The sequence below is a fragment of the Lissotriton vulgaris genome, chromosome 9, assembly GCF_964263255.1.
Source record: "Lissotriton vulgaris chromosome 9, aLisVul1.2, whole genome shotgun sequence".
NCBI lineage: Eukaryota > Metazoa > Chordata > Amphibia > Caudata > Salamandridae > Lissotriton > Lissotriton vulgaris.
The window spans coordinates 292,963,445-292,986,993 of record NC_141697.1 but is presented as its reverse complement, the minus strand read 5'-3'; the positions used below and the strand labels follow the sequence as shown (position 1 = coordinate 292,986,993).

General features: G+C 43.0%; 1 pseudogene; it reads left to right on the top strand.

Annotated features, from left to right (window-relative positions):
* Positions 1-22,093: 22,093 nt before the first annotated feature.
* LOC147690033 (18S ribosomal RNA) lies at positions 22,094-23,175 on the top strand (annotated as a pseudogene).
* Positions 23,176-23,549: the final 374 nt, after the last annotated feature.

Sequence of the window (23,549 nt, the reverse complement as noted above, 5' to 3'; positions counted from 1 at the left end):
TTAAATAGAAGTCACCACTAATATAGCCTTAGACCGCTGTATGGGCAGAGTGAAGTGTATTTAAAAGGTAGGAAATGAACTTCTTAGTTTTACATGTCCTGGTAGAGAAAAACACTTACATTTGTTTTTCACTACTGCAAGGCCGAGCACTCCCGGCGCTAACATCGGGATTACCTTACTACACTTTATAAGTGTAATTTCCAATTGGGAAAATAGAGACATTTCAAGTTTGGTGGCTCTGGACCCACAATTTAAAATCAATTTAAAATCACAATGTATGGTAAAGTTGGATTTTAAGTTGCAAGTCTAAACATATTCTTAAGCCATGTTTTTTGAAGGGCGTGCTGGCTTTGAAGTCTTTGGGCCATCAAATACTTTCTTCAACTCTGTTTCCGCTGCTGGCCTCTGCCAACTGCAAGTACTGCCCTGCCAAGAGGTGCCAAGATAGTGATCAGCTTTGAAAGTGGGTTCTGCAGCTGTTTTCCCACTAAAATAGATGCAGTGAAGACTTTGCGCTGATCAAAACAGACGCAGTGCCCTTTGACTGCGATGCAGCGATGACAAGAAGATTTCCCTGCGCAGGTCAATGGTGACACAAGACCTGACTGCATGGCTCGACTCTGTTGCAGTGCCTGCATCATGTAGCAGTTCTACACAGGCATGGGACCCGACTGAGAGGCTCCAAAACAACCCGACTGTGTCGATTTAAATAGATGCATTGAGTCTTTGGTAAAGACGCTTGCTCCACTCATGGTACATTTTCAGCAGACCCTGCATGGGTCTTGTATATGGGCTGCCCTCCATCGTGGTTGGCATGAATTGGTATGTACTCTAGTCCAGCATGACCTCATGTAACCTCTAAGCACTATACGCTTTTTAGTATTTAGTTAAAATTAATATCTCAAGTTTCACTTATTGGATTTTTATCCTTTTGGTCTAGTTATTTACTCATAAAAATATTCTATATTTTTCTAAACTGGTGTGCAGTCTTTTGTGCTTTTTTTCACTGTGTTACTGTAATGAAAATGTTGCACAAACACTTAACACATGGCCTCTTAAGCTAAGCCTAAACTGCTCTGTGTCAAGCTACCAGAGTGTAGTGTAGTTCCTATATTCCCAATAGGCTCGGCGCATTGGAATAGTATATCCTATAGATTAGACGTAGGCATGAGGTCGACTAGGTCTCTATCAAATATACTAGACTTAATTGTGTGTGCCAGCTAGCTCAGAGGTCAGTAGAAACGTTCTCAAATTCACGAGAAGGGATTAGTCTCTGACAACCGCATAAACATGACAAATTTGTTTCCCCAAGATAAAACGTATCTTCAGAGTTGTGGAAACAATGGATAGATATTTCACTCAGTCAATCGTGCATGCTTCGTTTCACTAGAGGTGCAGAGAAAGTAGAAAGACGGGCGTTTTCAATAAAAGGACTTATTGAACAGTCTTCTTTTTCAAGCATAAGAAATTAACTGCTACAATCGCAACACTGTTTGTAAAATATAATGCATACAGTATAATTAGTAGAATAAAATAATACTGTAAGAACAGTGTATGGTTCCTAAACCATACATTAATACATACATAAATAATAGAGGCTAAAAGTACTCAACTGGTGCTTCTAAAATACGCCTACCCCGGTGTACCTAACCTAAGCTTAGTAGGAGGGAAGAAGTAAGTGAGGTGTAGCATAAAGGTAGTATTCTTTTGCCAAGAATCTGCTCAAGATTTCTCTAAGGGTCTAATCAGCTCTGTAACTTAGTTTAGAATGGAGAAGGTCAGGCTCAGGACTCTATTTCCCAATAACCTGCAAGGGTAGCATGGAAACACTGGAGCAAGATTTCTCGGCAGGAGAAAAGACAGCGCCTCTCTCAATGCGTCTGCTGGAGGATCGGCTTCCTTCGGCACTTGCTGTAGCAGGGCACGTCGGGCAAGTAGATAGTGGAACTGCTCCAAACCACTGTGTGTTTGCTTGGGCGAATGTGGGCATATTTATACCTTGAAGGTGCCGACTTTGACGTACAGTTGGACATAATAACGTCATCAAAGAGTCTCAGTTCTTTGAAAACTCCATGAGTTCTTGGATAAATCAATATTCAAGCAAAGGGAAGTCCCCGACTGCTGAAGCTGAGTTTTCCAGGAAATCGTTGTGGATTTTCGGAACTAGTAGAATTAGCCCTGCCATATTTAGACTGCATGAGCTATGACTAAATAAGGTTATGATTTCTATGCCTATATAAGGATATGGTGATTTATACCTATATAAGGGCATGAATCGGGTAACTTACAATAGGGTCCTAAAATGATACAGAACACCCACTCCACGTTATCATGTTCATCTAAGTTAATCTATAGCATGTGTTCACAACCCCCCCCAAAAAAAACATTTTGCAATGGTTGCACATGAAAAAATGAGCATTTTGTATAGTACACATTTAACGGAAATGACTTCATTGTAAGCATATGATATGATATCAGTTATGCTAACTAAATGAATCATGAAAATTACATTTATGAAATAACTCTTAGTTACAGAAGAAAAAGGTCGAGACCATCCCATAGCAGAATATACAAACTGTTTTGGGTTGTTGATTAGGCTAATATTCTTTCTAGGAAGTGCTCAAGGAATTCTTGTTCTCTAAGAATAGTTCTACTTTAAGCAGATTACTTTCTGTGCCAAAGTTCATTTTGTTTTTTGGAAAAAGTCAAATAAATCTGTTGTAAAAATAGAGTCTTAAACTTGGTAGTTTTTTGTTTTGAAAAAATGAAGGTCGAATTTTAGAGTTCGAAAGAACACTGTGTGCTAATTTCAAAAGTTATTCTCAGTGCCAGGAGAAAACATTAAGTCATCAAGGCTGGCAAAGAAATCATCTACCACAGTAGGTGAAAGTTTGACTACTTCATTAAGAAGGTCAATTGTGCACAGATGCGAAGCATCGCCGTCAACGTCAGCCACGTTAGCAATGTTCATATCAGATGGTATATGTGTGTCTGTTGGTCTGCGTATCTCACCTCCAGTTGGATATATCAGTGAGATCTCAATGAATGCCGTCATCAGGATTGGTAGCTGCTGGGGGCAACACAACACATGAGCCATTACCGGACCCAGCAATGCGTCAGCATCCGTTGGCATAACCATGGTAGTGTTAGACAAACATCTAACACGCATTCCTCTCCACAAAGCAGGTATCGTAGAACAGGTGAGATGCAATCTTGGCAGATTGATCTGAATGACAAGAACCATGTGGTTTTCAGATCTCTCAAACAAGCCAAGCCAAGGATATGTGTTATTCTCTCATGATACCTCATGGCCTGGAGCGCATTTTCCATGCTGACTTGGGTATCGCTGGTGGCCAGATGTGCCATAACGGAGTAAGAGGAATGAAAATAAGATTCCTGCTATGAGTCCCAAAATGAGAGGCTAGCAGCCGAACACAGAGTGGACGAAGTTAGGAAAAATGCCCAGGACTGCTTCAAAGGGTGCTAACAGTCCCCAAAAAATCGTCTTAAATACATGTGTAATACCGCTGGTATCAGACATGTTAAAGATACGACTTAACATTTCGGCAAAATGTACTGGGCGGTTTGTTGATAATAAAGCATGTATCTCTGCAGAAGTCCTTGCAACTTGCAGATCATACGTCTCTTTGGACGGGGTCAGTGGCACAGTTTTTTGAAAAAGAATTGCTTTCATTCTGATTAAAGTATCAATTCGTATAGAAGAGATGTTCAGTGAAGGCCCTAGTGGCGACTCTCCTTCTGTCTTGGTTTTAGGAAACAATACTTGCAAACAGCAAGTGACCCTGGCTGACACAGTAACGCGATAGCTTATTCCTGGCATTATTCCACAACAGCTGTGATCATTTAACATACTGTAGCTACCATTGGAAAGCTGCCTAAAAATTGGATCTATCACCGCTGTGGGTGAACCCTCCAGGTGGCAAGGAAGGTTATTGGAAGAACCTTTGCAGGCTCCGTGTAAATTAATACCTTGACACAATAGTGTACCCCTTAGTGAGTTTTCACAAATTTTACCACTAAGAAATACTTTCTTTCCCCCACTCCAACATTTGTGTGTGTATGATAAATCCCAGGTTGACTTAATGTATTCTTTACCCAACCTTTCATACAGGCCTGCTGGTATGTGTTTTAAGCAATACTGAAACTGAAAAATCGTCACTGGTATCGTGATGGTGCCATGTATTATCCATTCAACTGATGGTTTCTCCGAAACGGTCAATGTTAATCTCTCCAGTTTTTCTATGCTCAGCACCGTATAGCTTCCCCCCTCTGTGCCAATGAGATTTGTTTATCTGTAAGGTTAAATACAGTAAACAGTGACATAGTGTTGATTATTCACCAAGGCACATAGCCAGAACGAAGGTTTTGCAACGTCCAGCCTAAAAGCATTATTGAACGGAATTGATAATGGCCATGTTGTACCATTAGCAAGTCCTGTTCTAATATGTCTATTGCAGATGATACAATGCTGTCCAAAGAATATGTTCTGGGCGACAGAGTTGTTAACCCATTGTCAACTACAGAGAGTGATTTCTCTTAATTAATACAATACATTTCTCGTATTCTTTCAGCTGTTTCAATTTGTGTGACTTTCCAAGCTTCATTGTAAGCAGTGTATATACCGGTGAATATGAAACGTTTATGACGTGGATTACGAGGTCCAAGTAAGAATTCTCGTACATCAACGCCATCTTTAAGCAAAGATAAGAGTTGTTTTATGTCTGGAAGTGTGGATCTCTGTAGCCACTCAAGGCATAGTTTTCCTACACTATAAGTTGGTATTATCCCTGGATGTTGTCTTTGGATATATCTTGGATCTGGCCGAGTTACCGTGAACCCTTGTGTTTTGTCCAGGAATCTATCTTGACAGTTATTCGTGTCTGTGGGCCAGAGATTAACCTTTTTTTCCATTCAGGATGTGATCTGTTCCGTTGTAAAATATAATTTACGTCTACCTTCTCATCTGAAGGTAAATTACTATCAGGTGTGGGCTTAGGTATGGATGGTTTGTTTAAATCTTTTATCTTAGCAATGCCAAGACAAGATGTCTGTTGAAAAGTGTCATCTAAAAACATCATTTGTTCTGGGATGATGCAGGCTCTGAACAATGTTTCTAAACCTTGTACCTGCCAGTCTTTTGTGCCCCAAACATTTTTTTTCTCAATGTTGTCTTTCCAAAAGTCAAAGCCTAAGGTGGAATATTGAGCATAAAAGGCAGCAGAATAAATTTGTTTAGTATTTGTCAACATACTTTTCATGCCTGTCTTATACATATTTTTGAAGTAAAAACGTTCTGGGTTTGTAACATTAAAACCTGTGAAATATGGAAATTTTTTAGAACTACCTTTTGGAGGTGTTGGACAATGTTCCCATTGATTATAAGTTAAAACATTTCTAGGGTTTGCAGATTTATGCAAGTAATGATGGCCAAAATGATTAAAACAATACATTTCTTCATAATTTGCTGAACCCTCTAAGTATTCATGTTTTGTAAATTTTTCTGACATTTCTAAGTCTGCCATCATGTTATTAACAGTCTCAAAGTCCCAATCATCAGAAAATGTGCTTGGTGAGACAAAATCACTTAAGGAAACCTTAAATTGATGAGGAATTGTTAGCAGCTCAACAGGGCCATACATGTCATAATCAGTTGTATCCCATGGTATTCCACCAGGTAATGGGACCTCTGTGATGTTCACTGATGACAGGTCTTGTTAACGATGAGATGATTTGTGCTGCTTCAGGAGAAAGTTGATGTTCTAACTTGCTGTGTCCATTTTAATGTGCTTTCCGTCTATCAGCTTTCCCAAACTTAACACAAGAATGAGCCATAGCAGGAGATAACGTACACCTAACACAATCCAAAGTCCAACCAAAGGTGAAACCAGATATGTATTTGTAAGCTCTTGACCAAGTTCCTTTACTTTTTCCTTGAAAGATTTCTTTGCTGGCGTAGTTTCAGGTTCACTGGGATCCTCCGAAAAGTTATTGAAGTTGATAAAATAGCCAGAGGCAGTTCTGTCATCAGTTGATATTGCACCAGATTTTTTTAAATCGCTGGCTTGCTTGATACCTTGACATGTTTGTATAGTCAGATGCTACATCATTGTAGATGGGAGTTTCTTGACAAACTGTTATTTGAGTTTTAAGAGGCACAAGTTCTATGGCTTTATTGCATAGTCCTTCTTTTCTCACTTTAGAATCTTCAAAGGTGATGAGTCTTTCAGTTTGAACCTCTTGGATAGTAGCAAGATTTGGTTGTCTGCTACATCTTGGGAGTCTACTGGGCCTACTACTTATTATCGGCCACATGGTGTGGTTTTACCAGGTCAATTTTTCCAGCAAGGGGTGGCAGTAGTACTGTTCTTGATCCGTGGATTGCTAGTACAGGTACTGGTTTTCTGTAAGAAGGCCCAAATTCCTTCTTGTCCGCTATTTTCTCCCTGACAAGATCCCCAATCTTTGGAATTCAGACAGGTCTTGCTGGGACAGGTGGTTTTTCTTCAGTGGCCGTTGGCTTTTCGCTGGTATTGCTTAGACTTCTTCTTGTTTCATTTAAGTCCTGTAAAACAGCCAAACGATCTTTGATATCAAAGGGTTTTTGTTCCACCACTGAAGTGTGACGATCGAGGTCTTAATCCAACATTCTAGTACCAAAAAGGATTTCATATCGAGTGATTCCACCCAGAGAATTTCTTGGCAGGTTATTAAGACTATGTTGGACATTTATTAGATGTTTGACCCACCCATCACCCGAACCTAATACCCTAGCTGGTATAGATTGCTTTATGTCACATTTTTTTCTCTCCACAACCAAATTTCCCTCAGGATGGAATGGACTCAAAAATCGCAATGCAACGCCCAAGCTGGCCATGTCCTCCTTGTAAGCCCTAGAGCTAAATGCAGGACCCTGGTCAGAATGTAGCGTGCCGATTGCGTATGTGCCGATAAAGACTTGCAAATCTTTTATAACAGTTCGGGCGTCAGCTGAGTGCTGAAGCCACATCCAAATGAATCTCAAGCATGAATCCACTGCAACCATGATATATTTATAGTTGCCATCCCTTTGTAAGGGACCACAGTGGTCCAGGTAAACACACGCTAGTGGTTTATCTGAAATCAGAAGGGGTTCTGCGCCGGGCGTTTCACTGCTGAAACTTTCATTTTCTGACAGATTTCACATTCCAAACATAGTTTGTGGTTTGTTTCCCCATGCGTGGCCACCAGTATCGCTGTTTTAATAATGAAACTGTGGCGGAAACACCTGCATGTGCAGAGGCAAGCCCTTCATGTGCCGCTAAGGTTAGTCCTAACCTGTGTTCCATGTTTGGGATTACTCTATCCCCCACTCCAGGGATTCGAGCAAAAGGAACATTATTCGCATCAGTTATATATGAGTACTTGAGTGGAAAGCCCTTCGGTAATGTTTTACCACTGTCTTTTATTGAATCAGTGACTGCTTGCATTATTTCGCTGTCTATTTTCGTTTTTGAATGAGTAATTGCAGCTACGGAAGCCGTTTGCACAGCTGCCTTCGCGGCGTCATCAGCCAATAAATTCCCTTCAACATGAATGCCATCACGCTGATGACTCAGTGTATGGATCATGTGAGTCTTTTGTAGTTTTTTCTGTAAAAGAACTACTTGTTCCCAAAGTATTTTATGTTTTATTGTGCCACCTTTCGCGTCTTTGAAACCATTTTGAACCCAGTTCTGCAAATATTCATTGTATGACTGGATGCAGTAATGCGAATCGCACACTATTAGTTTGGGGAATTCGCGATCAGTATTTTCCAGCACCATCTTGAATTATTGGAGTTAAGCTCGCTGAGCTGTACAGTCTCCTAGTGATTGAGGTTTGTTACTATAGGTCTAAATTTACCATTGTACCAGCAACCTTTAACGATCGCGCATGCAGCACTGTAAGCTTGTTTGCCCCAATTGCGGGCTGGGCTGATCTGTCTGTATATATTATACAGCCGTAATATTCTAGAGGTAGAATTTCAGTAGGCAGAGGACATTCTTTTTCATATTGGAGAAATTCTTGTGTCTTCAAGAAAGGGTCAAAAACGTATTCAACATCTGTTGCAGCAAGAGAAGTAACCCATTGTATCCATCTTGGATAGAGAGCTTTTGCATTTGGAATGCTTGCCTTTGTAACTGCCTCCAAGGCAGGAACAGGTGTAACGACGTTAATGCGTTTACCTTGTGCGTGGGCTCTCTCCTTTGCTACAGCAGTCTGAACCGCTGTCAGAATTTTTTCTGTTTTAGTGAATTTCATTTCAGCTTGTGTGTAGAAGTGTGATTTGTATGCTCTTGGTACCTTTTCACCTTCATTAAAGGTCAGGAATGTGAATCCGCATCTCCCTGGGATGATTCAGATAGCAAGGTTGCGTAAATTGTCACATGTTTGGAAGTGTGTTGTTGCCAAAATGTCTGTTTGTACTGAACGCAAAATTTCTGTGTGTTTTTGAGTCCAATTAGTTGGTTTGAAATCAGGTTTGATTAGTTCGTAGAAAGATTTAGCCCATTCCGCGTAATTCAGAAAGTAAGTTCTTCCGAAATTTAGGAATCCTAGAATTGACTGTAAGTTTTTCAGCTTATTTGGAGTTTGGAGCAGAGCACAATTTTCGATAAACTTCGCTGCCAGGCTTTTGCCTTCACTCGAAAGTTCGTATCCTAAGAAGAGGACGTTGAGGTGGTCAATTCTTGATTTTTTAAAGTTTAATTTATACCCTTCTGAGGCGAACCCAAGTAGTATGGTGTTCACCCTGTTCAAGTGCCTTTCCAATTCATCATCTGTAAGATAGATGTCATCGACATAGGATAATGCCTCATCATCATACGTTTGTAGTAACTCTGTTACTCTGGCTGAAAATAATCCAGGACTGTTCATAAATCCCTGGGGGAGATGACAGAAGTGTTGTTGTGTCCCCATTATTGAGAAAGCGGTCAAGTACCTGCTTTCTGGTGCAATATTTTGACAGAAGAAACCGTTTGAAATACCTAAAGTAGTTTTATATTTCTTCCGAATTATATTATTCATTAGTGCTGCACTGTGTGAATTTTGTACTGCAAAAGTTTTGCAACAAGAGTTTAAATGTCTGTAATCCAACACTAGACGATATGTTTCGTCTGGTTTGGAGACAGGAAACAAAGGATTATACATTGACGAGGTGCATGTTTCAATCACCCCTTGGTATTCAAGTTGTTCTAAGATCTCTCTTACTTGTTTTTTAGCTTCCTGCTTAACTGGATACTGTCCCTGGGCAGATGGTTGATTTTTTAATTGTATTTCATGGTGAGGAGACTCCTCATCCCATTCCACATGATTTCTATATAATGCTGGAGCCTGGGCAACAGCCCATTTTCTGGCATAGGAATAATTTTTTATGAATAGGAATATGATTAGAGAAGGCTGGCATTATGATCTCTTCGCCATGTGGGCACTCCCTGAAAAATTCAGGTGGCCAGTCTTTTTCTGCTAGAAGGATGTCATAACCTTTAGATAATTTTTCCCAAAAGAGTGTTTTTATCTTCCTAGTTATGTTACTTCATATAACTTATGCGGTATACTAACTCTGGTGTCTGCAGTTTCAACCTGAATGAATTGATTCAGATCCACTGTCTCCAGATGATCTTTCAGGATCCTGCGAGCTATGGTGACCTCTATTGTGCTGTCCAGCATTGTCTGGGCCCACTCCCCGTTCTTGAGTGGTGTCCTCAAGATCCTCGGCATGTCTGATTTTAATACTTGCTACCTTCTTTTTGGAGAATTTAGTTTTTTTTTTTTTGGAACGTGCCGATAGTCTTTGGACTTCATGCGTTCTTCTTTTTGTTCTGATCGTCCTCTTCTTTCGGATTTTTACGAGGAAGTCTGAAAGGTACGAGAGGATCATGTACCAGTATCTTGATATCTATCTGGTTTTCTTATATTATCCCTATTTCTAAGGTTATATCTCTTTTCAGAGTGCTCCTTTTGAGGCGATCTACCTCTGGACTGAGAGTGCTTCTCTTTAGGAAGTGACTGTCTACTATTTTCCAACTTCTTTTTAGGAGTAGTAAGATTGTCTTTGAGAAAAACTTTCGCAGGATTTTCTGTTAGTTCAGGTTTTACAGGTTTCCCTCCCAAGCTATCTCTTCCTAGTTCTTCATAGGATTTTTCAATAATTCTTGCAAGTTCATACCGTTGCTCAGTAACATCAAGTCCTTTTCATTTTTGGCGGATTGCCACTTATGCTGCTTCACCTTTAATGTTAGCTAATTAGATAGATGAGACCTGTTTTAAATCTTTAAGTAATTTCATTCCTAGGTTCAAGGCCAGTTCTGGACCGTATTCATTTTGAATCTGTCTCAGAACGTCTGGTATTACCGCCATAGATGGGACACCATGTGTTTTTGTGTAGATTGAAGCAAAGACTGTACCCCAAGTGCCTACGTGTCTACCTGTGGTGCAATCCCCATTGGTAAACAGATTGTTAGAATCCTGTGTTTCTCATGAGGTGTACTATCGGGAAATACCGCCTCTATTTAAGTAATTTTCTGGGCTAACCAGAATGGAATTTATTCCCTTTTTGCGGGCAACTTAACGATTACTGACTATATAGTCTGTGATGTGATTTTGTTTGTGTTCCTCTGATGAGGGGTGTGCTGTGGAATTCTTATAGCAGGTTGGACTGTTAAAGTCTGAATGACATATTGTACCACTTGTCTATGTATTTTAATTAATTGTTTTAGCTGAGATAACAGTTCTACATCTGACATTCTTTCAATGTTAGGATGTGGTGTATAGCTGGCTAGTACCGGCCATGTAGCTCCTGGTCTACCTAGTGGACCGAGCCTGGTAATATGATTTTGATGTGGTAGCGCGCCTTTAAATCAGAGCTGATGCTCTTGGTAAGTTAGTGGAATTTCAACGTCCTTGAAAGGAACGTATTCAGCTTGATGTTCCTCCATTTTGTAGAAATGGAACACATGTGTTGTTGGATTTGCCTGTGGAAAGACAATCCATGAATGCAATACTTCTGTCTGCCGATATTCATGTGCCTCTATGACAAATATAACTGTATCACCTCTCGGTTATAGGTCATTTTCTTTAAGCTTCATAGCTATGGCTTTTCTCGCATTTTCCGGGATGATTATAGCATCCGCGTAATTTTGTTGGAGACCTGTCTCGTCTAAACCTGGTTGGGCTGCAGTTCTTGCAGCTCCACTGCCCCCGGGATTATCTTTGTTTGACATTTTGTTAAGAAGATTTGCAGAATAAGTTTCAAAGAAATAAAGATAAGGTGCACAATATTTTGGAACACTACGTCCTTCAATGTTGAACAAAACCAAAACTAATACATAGGATTTTTCTTCCTAATCAGTTTATGGCGGATATTTTATCCTTTAACCCACTCCAGACGTCTATTGGAGTTTTTACGGGATAAAGGGGTCTCAGTGAAATGCACGACTGAGTTACTCTAGTATCTAGCGTTAAATTAGTGCCTTACCAAACGTTGGGTGCCATGTAGTGTAGTTCCTATTTTCCCAATAGGCTCTGCGCATTGGAATAGTATATCCTATAGATTAGACGTAGGACTGAGGTCGACTAGGTCTCTATCGAATATACTAAACTTAATTGTGTGTGCCAGCCAGCTCAGAGGTCACTAGAAACTTTCTCGAATTCTCAAGAAGGGATTAGTCTCTGACAACTGCATAAACATGACAACTTTGTTTACTCAAGATAAAACGTATCTTCAGAGTCATGGAAACAATAGATAGATATTTCACTCAGTCAATCGTGCATGCTTCATTACACTAGAGGTGCAGAGAAAGTAGAAAAACGGGTGTTTTCATTAAACGGATTTATTGAACAGTCTTCTTTCTCAAGCATAAGAAATGAACTGCTACAATCGTAGCACTGTTTGTCAAATATAATGCATACAGTATAAATAGTAGAATAAAATAATAATGTAAGAGCATTGTATGGTTCCTAAATCATATATAAATACATGCATTAATAACAGAAGCTAAAAGTACTGAACTGGTGCTTCTAAAATACGTCCACCCCGGTGTACCTAACCTAAGCTTAGTACGAGGGAAGAAGTAAGTGAGGTGTAGCATAAAGGTAGTATTCCTTTGCCAAGAATCTGCTCAAGATTTCTCTACGGGTCTAATCAGCTCCGTACCTTAGTTTAGAATGGAGAAGGTCAGGCTCAGGACTCGATTTCCCAACAACCAGCAAGGGTAGCTTGAAAACACTGGAGCCGGATTTCTCGACAGGAGAAAAGACAGCGTCTCTCTCAGTGCATCTGCTGGAGAGTCGAATCCTTTGGCACTTGCTGTAGTAGGGCGCGTTGGGCAAGTAGATAGTCGAACTTCTCCAAACCACCGTGTGTTTGCTTGGGTGAGTGTGGGCATATTTATACCTTGAAGGTGTCAACTTTGACGTACAGTTGGACATAATAACATCATCAAAGAGTCTAAGTTCTTTGAAAACTCCATGAGTTCTTGGATAAATCAATATTCAAGCAAGGGGAAGTCCCCGGCTGCTCTCGCTGAGTTTTCCAGGAAATCGCTGTGGATTTTCAGAACTAGTGGAAGTAGCCCTACCATATTCGGACTGCATGAACTATGCCTAAATATGGTTATGATTTCTATGCCTATATAAGGATATGGTTATGTATACCTATATAAGGGCATGAATCGGGAAACTTGCAATAGGGTCCTAAAATGATACATAACAAGAGGGTGAGCGCAGGTTAACTGAAATTGTGTATCTGACTTACCTTGACTAGATTTGGCCCCTACTTGGAGATGGTGCAAACCTCTGCCAACTAGAGACCCGATTTCTTACAGAGACCCATTAAGGATAGCTGCCGTCACATGGATGGTGGCCTGCTAAGGTCAGCAGACCACAAAGTCTGTGATTTCTGTTTCATAGTGTAATCTTTCTTTTTGTCAATCGGGCCTTTACAGACCGCAAAAATGCTTTTGTACTTATGCCCCGTGGTTTTAAACATTTGCTGCTGATTGCATCCACCCCTTTCCACTAGAACATGAAAATATTGAGTATTTCTATACTCTTTACCAAATGGCCACATTATCGATTGCTCTATGGTATTTTTAGCCACCCATCCTTCATCTCAAAAGTTTGGAAAATGTGATTCTTACCATCAATAGTTCCCACCTGGTAAACTGTTGGAAATGTGTGTAAATCATGTGCAAATTCTTATGATCCACCATGATTGGTACAACATACATTGCGCTTTTGAGACTTAGGTAATCATCCTGAGTGGCCTCTTATTTCTGATGAGGCTAGTAATGGCAATTATTGGACTTTTTGGAATTATGAGAACAATGGGAACACCGTGAATTTCTTAACTTTCACCCAGAGTTTTCGGTTGCTAAAACCAGCTGAAATCTACAGGTGAAAATCCAGCCTAAAATGATTAGTAAATAGGGGGAATGGACCCAGAATTACTGACATTCTGGTAATTCCTGATTTATTAGTGGATCCTCAGAGTCTAAATTGTAACTGGATCAATTTCCCCAACCCCTTAGTTACCTGTTATCAATATATCCAGGGGTGTGAAAAATCCAGTCAATTTACTGAGCTACTAATGCCTAAGTAGCTTACAAACTCTTTGGCATGACACACCCTCAGGTGAATTTGGAGGCTTCCTATCATCAAGGGAATAGGTATCCTTTTGCCCTCAAAGACTCCTCTCATTCCTAGAATGTCTGGCCATTGCTGACAATCCTTGGGTGCATGTTGGTGATTTATCAGATAATTGGGGTTGGACTTACGAACAATACATATAGTGATTATCAAATAGGGATTTATTCATGAATCACTTTATGTTTATCACTAATGTACAAAAAGTTTATTTAGCCCCTATTCCTTAAATAGCAATTCATAGTGGGTTGCAAATAGGCCTACCTCATGAATATTTACAAGGTAGGTTGCAATTTGTGACCCGCTGCCATCACAGGGATGGTGGCCCACTGGGGTCAGCAGACCACCATGCATGGGATTGATTTTAAATACGCCATCTCTATTTTTAAAGTCAGACTGTTTACTTTAAAGAAAAACAGGATGTGTTCAAAATGAAAAAAAAATGAAACGTTTAAGTTTCATATATTTTTCAACCATTCTCAAAGGGGAAAGGGGTCCCTTGGGGAGCTCTTCCCATTTGCGAATGGGTTATCACCAACATTAAGTTGGTGGTAAAGTGTGAATGTTTTGCAACTGCATTTTGATTGCAAACCATTCATGCATACCAATGCGAATCGGTATTTGAAAGTGATGGTTTAAATACGCCCCATCCAAATACAGTTTTGCAAGCCCAAATTACTATTCAATAACAGGTTACCAAATCACAATTATGGCTTTGCACATTTGAGTATGCCTTTTTTGCATTTGCAACAGTCTGATTCTGCAAATCGGGGTGTTTGAGACCAAAAAACAAGTTTCGCACATCTATCCCTCGATCTTAAATATCCAATTTAGTGTGATATAGTAATATACCAATTTAAAACACCTGAATTGTTCTAACTTTTTTAAAGACCATTATTACCTCTAAATCAATTGTCTACTTTGGGGCTCCTTTTTAAGACTAGCAGTTTATGCCATATTGAAATATCAATTTTGACAATCATATTTTTTGGGAGTTGAGAACCAGACTTGCCAACCATAAGTCACTTAGGGAGCTTTTGCTGCATAAGCTTTATCTAGTGAAGTCAAAAAGCCTTTTCCTACTTTCAATTACACCTCAATAACTCAAAAGGTCAAAAAGATGCGTTATTTGGCCACTAAAAGCCATCAAAGCAGACATTTAAAAAGAACATTAGGTCAAAGGTAAAATAACTTAAAACACCATGTCCCGTATAAACAATAAAAGAAAGTCAAAACACACAGATAAATGAGCTAAAATCAGCGATAAAATCAATAAAAAGATAAACACGGTTATTTCCAAGGCTAAGTTTATAAACAGCATGGGATACAATGTATAAAGTGCTATAGTGGTGAAGCATTAAGTCTAGCACTAAGATGTATTGTGGTGTAAAGACACAGGGTAACACATATTAATCCCTGGACGCAGGCAGTAGAGACAGATTAGCTACTCCGAATGCAACCTCTTCCTGAGTCTAATGGCCCCTGTAAAGAAGGCTCGTAACCTAAAAGCAGACCATAGTGAATGATAACATTTGAAGATATAATAATGCTGGCCTTACTTGGGCAAATTGACAGTTTCTGAGCAACAGAAGTATAAACTTTCTGTGCAAGAAATCATAATAGTCACAGAAAAATAAAATGCAGGGTGTCCTGCTCCGAAAAATTGTCACGAGGTTAGGGCTTTAATGTGCCAGGTTTCATATATCCTTTGGGGAACACCAATAGACAGGGGACCAAGTTCAGACGGAATCTAGATACCACAAAGTGATGATAAGCATTGGTAACAAGAAGTAGGTACGGTTGTTACTGTGGACTCAAGCTCAGTGTGACAAACCTTCTCACTGAGGGCTTAGCTAACTCCTTCTCTTCCCTAACCCCCTGCCGTTTGGACAGGAACTGCTGTTTGATATCTCTGATGGCTACCAGACCTGGAGGCCGGGGATCTATATATAAATAGGGACAGCCAAGCCATTTTGTCTGTTCCATGATATATTTAAGCCAAGGAATATGTAGAGCCCCCTCGAGTATGGTGCAATCCATAATAATAAGTTGATTTAAAGGAGGGGTAGGACAGGCCCAGATTCTCAGCCAGCGCATCAGTGGGACTACATCTGTCAGATCTGAGATATACCCCACACCCAACTCCTCATGTAGAATAATGCCAGGGGGGCAGACGGGACTGCCTAAAGCCTACGCATGAATTTATTCTCGGCCCCCTGGATGTCCCTCATATCTAATATACGTGGCATAGGGATACATTTTTCTTCACAAATCTTCAGCAGGGCTGTGTTTTGACCCCAATATTTTAGCAAAGTCCGGTGTGGCACCAGCCACTCTAGTTAAAACATTCTTTGTATGTATTCTTTGTGCGCACCAAGACCCCAGTAGTCAAATAGCACCCCTAAGTATGGGAAGGTTGGTTAGTTCTGCCACCTTACAAACAAACTTGACCTTGGCAGCCTTAAAAGGCCTATTGACAATGTGTGCGATTTCGTAAAATTAATGGCTAAATCAAGTGAATCCATAAAATCTATTAAACTGTTTAAAAGTTGTTGAATACCCACAGCAGTTCTGGCAAACAGGAACACATCAACATACAGAAGTGCGGGGATCATCTTAGATCCGGCTCTTGAGATGTCTTTGCAGCTGGATGATAAAAAGTCCCCTAGCTTATTAATATACAGCGTGAACAACAAGGGGGCCAAAATGCATCTCTGACGGACACCTCTCTTAACTGCTCAGGCATCTGTCAAGCCTCCATACTCGTCAAATCTCACCGCTGTTGAGGTGTTTTCATGGGCAGTGTTAGAACTGGGATTTCTGTTGGGCTAATGCTTACGCCAAAACCAGGAGGAAACCACCATTCTAGTCAGGGCAAGGGAGTCACACGCCAAGATAACCTCTGCTCACCCCCTTGGTAGCTTGGCACGAGCAGACAGGCCTATCCCGGAGGCAATGTGTAAAGCATTTGCGCACGCACACAACAGCAACAAAATCCTAGGCACACCACAAAAGGAACTCCACATAAGGTTATATAAAAATAACTTTTGTATTGTCAAAACACATCAGATAGTAATCACACAATATACATTGTGCCAACTGGTACGAGCAATGTTCACAAGGGATTATTTACACCAGGACAGGGCCACATGGGCCACTGTCAGAATCAACACTTGGCAGAAATAGCACTTCTAGAACATAGAATAAGTGTAGCACAAAATAACAAATTATAGACCACAACCAGTAACCACTGGTAGAAGGTATGTACACACTACGCAATACTAATAACCATAGGCCTAGATCATGCATGGACACATAACCTCTCTAGTATAAACTATACTAGGCAAAACAACCTCCTAAGCATGAAAGCACATCTAGAGGTATCACAGGCATAATGGTATTGCACATTACGCATAACTCACATTTAGGCCTAACCATTAAAAATACAGTAGGCAATCTCCTCACTAGTCTAAACACATTAGACCATACCCCCTGAGCATAACTCACATTTAGGAGCGTAAATCACACAGTGAAACATAATCTCACTAACATAAACCTCTATAGGTAAAACCATCTCTGGAGGTATCAACACAGGGTGCGTAAAACATACTAAATGCATTACATTTCCTCGCACCACATCACTCTAGCCCATAAATTACATTAGGCAATTATAATCATAAACATAACAGGTAATCACATTGCGCAAGAATCACATTAGGGCTTTGCACCCTATACCTCTACCAGTCCCCTAGGCCAACTGGCCATCAAGAAGGGGCTCAAATGCCCTGTGTCTAGAATGTCAGGGCGCGCTGCCACGCAGCACCAGTCAAGGGTGCACCAACAGCGCAAGCCTAAATGTTCCAGCTGCCACTAAGTGCTGCGCAGCTGTAGAAGGCCTGGCACCTCTCTGCCACTTCTGTCCCTCTCAGGGACTCTCTCTCCCATGCGCCTAAACGGTGCAGCTGCCCACTACCTGCTGGGCAGCTGAGGACAAAACTGCGGCAGGGGCTCTCGCCAGCCCTCAGGGACAAAAACTGCGCAAAGGGTTGGAGCCCTCTAGGCTCTAAAACAATACATGTGCCCTCTGGCTCCTTAACCATAAAGACTGTGCAAAACTGAGCCATCAAGCTCTAACAGTAAGGTGTCCCCAGGCACTGGGGCCTTAAAATGAAATGTGCCCCCTAAGAGCCATCTAGGCTCTGGAACAAATAACGCCGTCATGGGCCGCATTAGTACTCTAAAATAAAAATGAACACAATAGGGCCCAACAATCACGTGAGGCCTCGTGGGCTCTATGCACCTAATACCCGGTGGAGCCTCGTGGACATGAAATCAACTGGGCCCTGACGTTGGAGTCCCCCCCTCTGGGGACTCGGAATACACAATGCCCCCTGAGCCTCTTGTGGGCTCTGAAGAAGAATGGGGCCAAAGGCGAGGTGGGAGCCTTGCAGGCTCTAAAGTAAACTTTGCCCCAAATCACGCTGGAGCGGCCTACTGGCAACAGGGGCTACTCGATCGCTGGGCTCCTCACCAGAACACCGAGAACAGGCACAGCTGTGGCTTTGGAACCCACTCCGGGACTCCAGCAATCACTACCAACAGGGAGAGGTGGCGAATTGCTCCCTAGGCGCTATCGCCACCCTCTGTTCAGCGGAGTAGCGGGAAGGAGCATAGGTCACGGGGGGGGCAAGCACCGAAAGCATGCCCCGACACACCCCAACCACCTCACCCAAAGCCCCACTCACCGCTCTCTGCTGGCGGGGCCTACACGAGAGCTCCCGCTCCACCGGGCTCTGTCTCTGCAGTGCTCCTCTGTGAGTGGGCGGGCTCAGGCACGGCAATGTGCCTCGTGCCCGTTCCTCCGGGTAAACAGGCAGCAGGCTCCTCTTCAAACAGGCAGGGAAACTTCCGCTTGGGGCGTGGGGCTCTCTCTCCTGGGCCGCGCTATGATTGGGCGGCCCACGCAGCTTCCGGGTCGCCCATAAGCCCCGCCCACGTCACCAGAGACTGCCTGACTTCCTTGCGAGCCGGCTGCGGCGGATATCTTCAGGCTGCAGAAACGCGGGGTAGGCTCCCTCGATAGCCAAAAGGAGCAGCGGGGTAAGCACCCGTATTTAATTATAAAAGTGAAACGAAGGCCAAAAAATGGGCGAAATCGGTGGCAGGCAGTGCGAGGTGGGCACCCGTGCCGTAAGTTAGCAGAAAGGGGGATCCCCACGCAGCCTCTCTGCGCTGCAGGCCCCCAGCAGTCCCAGAATAAAGCGCTCCCCAGCAACAAGGTCCTCCTAGGGGCAGAGGACAGGGGATCAAAAAGAAGTCCTCCAGCACCCCGGCAAGGCAGAGGGGTCCCCTGCCAAAGTCTATCAGCAATCCAGGGGCTGGGCAGGGCCCAGGGAGGCAAGCCTTCCCCTGGGCCCCAGCAGCAACACGCCCCTGGTAGATTCTAGTCAGGAAAACAAGAACATTTTACAAGAGGTCACAGCCTCTTTTTATACACAAAAATCCCTTTGTCTAGCAGGGTGTAGGCAATGTAAGAACCAGCTACAACTGGTTATGGGGGACTCCCTTTCACTGGTCAAGCTAGGGACATCGGACGCACCACAGGGAGTGGAACCAGCATTGTGGAGGGAAAACCCAGCCCTATTCAGGTCCCAGGTGTACCCCTCCCTCACATCAGCATGCTAATCTCTCCATTCACCAACGGGGCAGACCCATCCTGACTCCTGGAGCCAGGCTCACCAGCCAGCTCCAGCCAATCACACGCCAGACACAAATTACACAAACATGCCAACTTCTAGAAGTGGCACTTCCACACTAGACACAATCATGCTGCATACATCATTGTGCAGCATTCAATCCCACGAGTTCACACATACCAAACTCGACCCTGCACTCCCCACACATCAGGAACTACCATGGTCACACATATTCCCCATGCATTCCTATGGGAGGGAAGGTCACTCTCACCACACACACAGAGAGCGCACGCACTTTACACTGGACCTCAGTGAAAAAGTGCGCACAGACCTAAAATCACCAACACCAGGTTACAGAAACAGGCTAGGCAAAAGCAAAAAGTTTTGGGGTGAACCTGCCAAAGGGCCGGGTCCAACAGGCGGTATGTAAAAAGGCCACCAATTCTATATCCAATCCCATATCTCGTAGGGTCAACCATAATTTAGACCTGTTTACGTGGTCAAATGCTGATGTTAGGTCCATAAAAGCCATGTGTAAAATTCCCTTTTTGGCGATAGTGTATTTTCTAATCACTAATTGCAGGTTAAGACATTGATCAATAACTCATTGGATAGATTATTTTCATGGCTGAAATTTTGTGTCTGTACAGTCAGATCCACAAAATATTTTCATCGAGCACTAGGCCCACATATTTATACTCTGTCACACTTACAAGCCTGTATTTGTTGATGTATCAGTATCCTTTATATTTCAATGTGCTGAATGTCAGAATTTTTTTGGGGGGTGTTTGCTGGTAACTGGCTTGAATCAGACTAATTGAGCAGAATGATCCTTCCTTGGAGCCGATACATCCAAACTAATCCAATCCAAATGAATTCACTCCACTCCAGTCCAATACAATATCATCATCATAGCATGAAGGGTGTCAGTGGCTGCAATGTTAAATGCATAATAATGAATTCCTGCATTTACATCATAATTTACCACATAATTAGCAAATTTTACCGGTTTAAGTTCTTTCTCTAGCAAAAGGATAGAAATAATACTGATAAAGAATGTGCCTCATAGCTTGCCTTTATGTCACACAGTTTAGATAATCATACTACATAATTTGTTCCTCAATGCCACATACTCCTAGTAATGTTACCTCTTTCTGTGCCAAGGAAGTATCAGTTAAGTCCTCAGTCACATAGACCCTGTGCGGAGGACATAACCATAATGTCCTCTGCACACGACCAGAAAATTTCCAGGTATTTACGGCAGAGGTATTTTGTTTTTTAGCCTTGGGAGCAGGGGAGAGCTTTCCCTGCCATCGGGTCAGTGGATGTTACCCTGCTTGGCTGGGTTCAGAAGGGCTGAATGGGGCCCCTATGGGCCCTGGGGTGGGGGTCCTCTGTCCTGGGACCAGTCCTGTGGCCTGACACATGTCCAAGCAACTGGGATGATGTCCCAGGGGTCAGAGGAGGATTCCCCTTATGCAATAGCTCTGACCAGGCCCTGTGGGGAGTCCTGCCACCCTGGGATCCATTCTCCAGCATGTCGCACTGTCAAGGACTCGGGACAGGGGTCCATGGGACCTGCGGAGGCTTCTCCTACTTGGCTGGGCTCAGAAGCTCCATCTGCAGCCCCGGCGGGCCCCGGGGTGGGGGTCACCTTTCTGCAGCCCACCACATGTCCAAGCACCTGGGATGGTGTCCTGGGTGCCTAAGGAGGACTTCCCTGAGAAGTTTGACTGGGCCCTGGAACCAGCAGGTCCCCAGTCTGGGGCGGGCCCTCCCACCCTGGGCTTGGTCCTCCAGCCTGCCGCATCACCAAAGACCCAGTATGGGAATCCTTTGAGCCAGGAGCCCTCCCCCACTTATAGCGTGTTAAGGTACCTGTAGACCCCAGGTTGGAGTTCCATCAGGGGCCTCCTCACAGCCCCAAGCCTGAGGCCCTGCTGGGGCTCAAAGCACCTGACCACAGTGTACCTGTTCCCTCCAAAGACAAGTAGAAGCCCATTCTTTGAGGAACAGCACAACCAGATAGGAGTCCTTCAAACCCAGCAATCTGGTTGCTTTGATCCCCTTGGCCAACTGGTCATAAGCAATGCTTTCCAACGGCATGTCCAGATGGCCCGGCTCCCCTGAAAGTCCCAAAGAGGGCTCATTTGCTTTCTTGAACAAAGCTAGGGCTCCAGGAGGCTGGGTGCGCTCGTGCCTTTGGTGCACTCTGTCATTCTGTGCGCACGGATTACAAGAAAGGGGGCTGTTCTTCCTCCAGATTACTAGGAACAGGGTACCTTGGACCACCTCGAGGTCACGCGGCTCTCAGCCAGGGACCGCCAGGGGCTGGCATGGCCTACCAAGACCCTTAGGAACCCGGGTTAGCTTGTGCCTCCCAGCCCTGCCCAATGGGCCATTCCTCTGAGCCTTCCTTCGCCAAGTCCAGGAATGGAAATGAAGCCAACATCCCAGCTGCCATGGCAGTCCCGATGAGGGCTCATTTGCTTCATTAAGTCCAGGCAGAGCTCCAGGATGCTGAGTGAGTTGTGGCCAATGGCACCCTCTGTCACTTGTTTGCAAGAAAAGGTAGTAGCCTTCCTCAGGATTACTAGCAACAGGGTACTCTGGATCCTTGTATAGTCTGCAGTTAAAATTTGGGTGGCAGCAGGGCCTGCGCTGGCTCACCTGGCCTCTAAGGGTTTGGGTCCACACCTGTCTCTCAGCTCGGCCCAATGGAGTAGGCAGGGAGACAAAGCTCAGATTCAGCCTTGCACATATAAGTACACATAACCGGTACAGTGAAACTGTGAATCGCTCATTTAATCAGTTATGTTTCCTTTGATCAATCCATCTGTTACTTGGATAACTGTGGTATTTCTAGCGCTAATACGTGCTGATGAGAGCTAACGTGATGGGATTCGTCCACTTATCAGGCCAAGACCAATCCGGGTTCACCTGGCCAATTGCATGTCCCTGTGACAGCGATGATACATTAGGATTGTTGGCCCTATCAACTTTCTATGGTACTTTCTGTGCATACAATGTTGACCACAGGTAACTGGGGCTCAGGGTTCGATTTCGGAAAGGGAGCCTGAGAAATGGCTACCACATACCAGGAAGGCAGCAGACACACAAATTACTCACTCGCGACTTGAGGAGGTAGTGAAGAAAAATAACAACAATACAGGACTCTTTTGAGGCCCTGTAATTGGTGTGAGTACACTTTAAATCCTTTAATGAGGATCCATTGGAGGGCAAGTCTGGTGCCAGCAGCCATGGTCATTCCAGCTCCAACAGTGTATATTTAAGTCGCTGTAGTTAAAAATCTCGTACTTGGATCTTGGGATCTAGGTGGAGGTCCACCACAAGGCAAGCTACCTACTGACCTAGCCCATGTCTCTCAGCACCCCTGATGCTCTTGACTGAGTGTCCGGGGGGTCCAAAGCATTTACTTTGAAAAAAATTAGAGTGCTCAAAGCAGGCCGGTCGTCTGAATATTTCAGTTAGGAATAATTCTATAGGACTCCAGTCCTGTTTTGTTGGCTTTCGGAACTGGGGTTATGATTAGGAGGGATGGTAGGGGTGTTCACATTGTCTCGATAAAGGTAACATTCTTGGACTGGAGCAAGACGAACCTAAGTAAAAGCATTTTCCAAGACTGTTTACATTAATTAGGAATGAAAATTGGAGGTTCGAAGATGATCAGATACTGTTGTAGATCTGACTAGAAACAATGCTGACTAGCGATCCAGTGGTGTTATTCCCATGCCCTGCGGAGCAGCTTCCTGGAAACTAAAGTCTTTGGGTTCCATGAGGGGTATGGTTGAAGAGCTGAACTTAAAGGAATTGATGAAGGGCACCACTAGAGGCCAGATGTAGGTAAACCATTTATACTGATTCTAAAATACCGAATTTTACCGATCGGTATTTTAGAATCTGTAAATGAAATGTAGGTAAAAATTCTGTATTTTTTACTGATTCGCAAAAAATCGGAATCTGCCATTCGGTAATTACCAAATCGGTATTTACCGAATCGGTATTTACCGAATCGGTATTTCCCATTCATTCCTATGGGCCAAATACCAATTCGGTAAATACCGATTCGGTAAATACCGATTCGGTAATTACCGAATCGGAAAGCAAAAGAAAGTGAAACTGAATCAGGCAGCCACTCTTTCTCACAGA